This window comes from Lemur catta, chromosome 1, assembly GCF_020740605.2.
Source record: "Lemur catta isolate mLemCat1 chromosome 1, mLemCat1.pri, whole genome shotgun sequence".
In the NCBI taxonomy this organism is placed as follows: domain Eukaryota; kingdom Metazoa; phylum Chordata; class Mammalia; order Primates; family Lemuridae; genus Lemur; species Lemur catta.
The window spans coordinates 180,296,218-180,300,309 of NC_059128.1; the positions used below are offsets into that span (position 1 = coordinate 180,296,218).

The 4,092-nt window shown below is 40.3% G+C and overlaps 1 pseudogene; it reads left to right on the forward strand.

Moving 5' to 3' along the window:
• Window positions 1–481: 481 nt before the first annotated feature.
• On the forward strand, window positions 482–957 carry LOC123645144 (annotated as a pseudogene).
• The last annotated feature ends 3,135 nt before the right edge of the window (window positions 958–4,092 follow it).

The window sequence follows — 4,092 nt, forward strand, 5'->3', positions numbered from 1 at the left end:
TCCGATATGCTGACAAGTTATAAATGTATATGTACAGTGCACTTTCCAGCCCTAGACACCACTTAACATCTCCTCATGTGGTTCCCACAGGCACCTCAAACTCAGTGTGTCTGAAATTGAACTCATCATCTCACCCTCACCCAAAACTACTTTCATCCAGCATTCTTAGGAAGTGTCATCACAGCCAAACTGCTTGTTGAAACCTGGAACTTGTACATTTTATAACCACCTCATAGATAAGGTGACCCCATACTCTATTGTCCAAAAGAGGCATTTTTGAGAGTGAAAGGGAGCACTGCTAATAATTATGCTGTGGCCGGTATAAATGGAGACCATTCTGTCAAACCAAGACATATGGTTATACATAGAGCTGTTGGGAATATCAAATAAGAACATACATGTAAAATACTTAAACATGGCTAACATATAAAAATCATTCAGTTTTTTTTCCTCCCTGGCTGCTTGAATATCAACCCCTATCATGAATGACACCATAAGTATCTGGACTAGGAAGTTCATGACCAACCAACTATTTCAGAGGAAACAAATGGTCATTGATGTCCTTCATCCTGGGAAGGCAACAAACAGTACCAAAGACAGAAATTCAGGAAAAACTAGCCAAAATGTATAAGACCACACCAGACATTATCTTTGTATTTGGATTCAGGATTCACTTTGGTGGTGGCAAGACAGTTGGCTTTGGCATGATTTACAATTCCTTGGATTATGCAAAGAAAAATGAACCCAAACATAGGTTTACAAGACATGGCCTGGGCCAGGCACGGTGGCTCACGCCTATAAAAAAAACCAAAAAACCCACATGGCCTATAAGAGAAGAAAAAGACCAAGAAGAAAGCAGCAAAAGGAGAGCACAAGAACAGAATGAAGAAAGTCAGGGAGATTCCAAAGGCCAATGTTGGTGCTGGCAAAGCTGAAGGAGTAAAGATTCTGCAATGACATTCATTATCTGCAGCCACTGAGTAAGTTTTTCACAAGAGGATTAATAAACCAAAAACTTTCATGTGAAAAAATAAATAAATTTTAAAAATAAAAAAATCATTCAATAAACATTGACAATTATTTTTCTTTTTAATATATGTATTATATAATAATATATAAATATTAACATTGGTGGCTATACTATAATATGTATAACTAGTTCCATACTTACAAATATTTTGGTTGTTTTCAGTCTTTTTTTAAATACAAGCAATGCTACAAAGAACATGTACCTTGTACCTTGTATCTACACCTTGTACCTATGCCTTTCAACACCAGAAGTCAAATTGTTAAGTCAAAAGGGTATGTGTATTTGAAATTTGGATACATATAAATAAGCTACCCTCCAAAGAGACCCAATGTGCAGTGTATAAGTTTTCCCACGTTCTCTCCAACTTTAGATTGTCAATTAAGATCAACTTTTTGGCTGGGTATGGTGCTCATGCTTGCAAGTCCAGCACTTGGGGAGGCCAAGGTGGGAGGATCAACTTGAGGTTAGGAGTTCAAGACCACCCTGAGCAACATAGCAAGATCTTGTCTCTACAAAAAATATAAAAATTAGCCAGCTGTGGTGATGCCTACCTGTAGTCCCAGCTATAATACTTGGGAGGTTGAAGCAAAGGATCACTTGAGCCCAGGAGTTCATGGCTGCAGTGAGCTATGATTGCACCACTGTCCTTCAGCCTCTTCAGACTGGCGACAGAATGAAACCCTGTCTGTAAAAAATAAATAAATAAATAAATAACTTTGTTTGTTTTTAAAATGTTTTTGTAGAGACAGGGTCTTGCTATGTTGCCCAGGCGGGCCTCAAACTCCTGGCCTCAAGCAATCCTCCTTTCATCCCAGCCTCCCAAAGTGCTGAGATTACAAGACATGAGCCACTGTGCCTGGCCAAAGACATTTTTTTTAATTATTTTATTTTTTTTAATTTTATTTTAGAGACAGGGTCTCACTGTGCTCAGGTTGGTGTCGAACCCCTGAGCTGCAGCTATCCTTCCACCTCAGCCTCCCAGAAAGCTAGGAGTACAGGTGTGAGCCACTGTGCCTGGCCCCAAAGACGTTTTTTGATCCCATGTTGCCTACACGATAAAGCTAAGCTTCTCTGCATGTTGCCTCAATTCCCATGCTTTCAGTCACAAGTAACAGAAAACTCTGGCTCAAATTGGCGTAAAAAACAGGGAGCATTTATTATCTCAAATAGCAAGAGGTCACCAAGTAGGGCACATTTAAATTTGGCTAATGCAGTGCCCCACAATGACATAAATGACTCCAGTTTGTTGTATCTCTGCTGCACCATTCTTGAAGGATCAGCTTGGTCTTCAGGCTAGATCCATTCATGGTCAAAGTAGCAGCCCCACTTTCAGGCATTACATCCTAGACACAACAGTGAAAGAAAAGGGACTGTCTATTCCTTAGGTCTCCTTTGAAAATAAACCAGTCAGGCATGGTGGCCCGTGTCTGTAGTCCCCACTACTCAACAGACTGCGGCAGGTGAATTGCTTGAGGCCAGGATTTCAAGGCTGCAGTGCACTATGATCGCAACTGTGAATAGTTAATGCACTCCAGCCTGGGTAACTCAGTGAAACCACCATCTCTAAAAAAGTTAAATTAAATTAAAAAATAAAAAAGAGTGAAGAAACCTTTCCCAAAGACCTGCCAGACAACTTCTCTCTGTATCTCACTGGCCAGAATAGGGTCATAAACCTATAGCACTTTTTTTTTTGATGTATATCATAACCACATTTATTTAAGAATGTATTCCAATATCAAATGGCAAATGTCAACAATGCTAAAACCACAATTACTTTTGTACTAACCTATATGTACATCAAGCCCTCACTTAATGTATTCGATAGGTTCTGAAAACTGTGACTTTAAGCAAAATGACTAGAATGAAACCTATTTTGCCATAGGCTAATTGATATAAACAAGAGTTAAGTTCCTATGGCATATTTCTGGTCACAAAAACATCACCAAACTTCTAAATAAAGTCCAAAACATTCCTAATATTAAACATTGAAATAAATGTGAGCTAGACATATAATTAAGAAAGCTTAATAAAAATGAGGTAATTATTTACCTACTTATTCCAGTTCAGGGTGGTGGATGACCAGAGCCTATCCTGGCAGCTTAGGGAACAAGGTGGGCACCAGCTCTGGACAGGACACCACTCTATAACAGGGCACACTCACATCCATACCCACATTCACTCACACAATGTAGACAATGCAGACTTGCCAGTGAACCTAATGTGCACAGCTCTGGGATGCAGAAGGAAACTGGAAACCAGTGCTAAACTGGAGACCAAACCTAAACCAATGCTAACAAAGTAAATGAGATTATTATGATTGATACAGACTATTTAGGATTTGCTCCTGACCTGGAAATAGTGTCACATTCCCTGAGGTGTAGATACCTGAATAAGGGAGAAGCCTATAATGAATATCAGGCAAGCAATGAATGGAGTCTGCCATACGTGGCTTACAAGGCAGCATAATCTGGCCCCTTCTGCTTTCTTCTGTGGCCTCAACTCTCATTGCTCCCCACCCCACTTCTGAACTACAGGAATTCCGAGAACATCTGTTGCACGTCTTTGTGACTTTGCAAATGTTGTGTCTAGCTCTATAATACCTTTGTCTGCCTTGTCTACATAGTCTATTGTCCAGCTACCTCACCCTAAGGTCAGTCACCTTTAGCCCTCAGGAATATGAGGGAAAGAGCAATAGACTGCAGGAACTGAATAAAAGCACTGTTGCCTCCAGGCTCCAGATTTACTCCTGGCAGTCTCCCTCAGGCCTTTTCTCTCTTAGTGAGCTCCCCCAGCAGCAATCATCTTACCCATATTATCTTTTACCCACTAAAATTGCAATTTTGGAGCCCAGGCTCCCTCAACAACTGGTACTGTGTGCTTACCTACGGGATGGTTGCATCATACCCTTCCAGAACTGACTGGAGACTCACTTCCTCTGAGAAGCTCTCCCAGGCTAATTCTGCCCCAACTCTGATCACTTCTTCACCCTGTAGCCAGAGCAATCTTATTTCTTCTTGAAATTTTTTTTTTTTTAGTTTAAATCTATTTGAAAGGAGATGGCA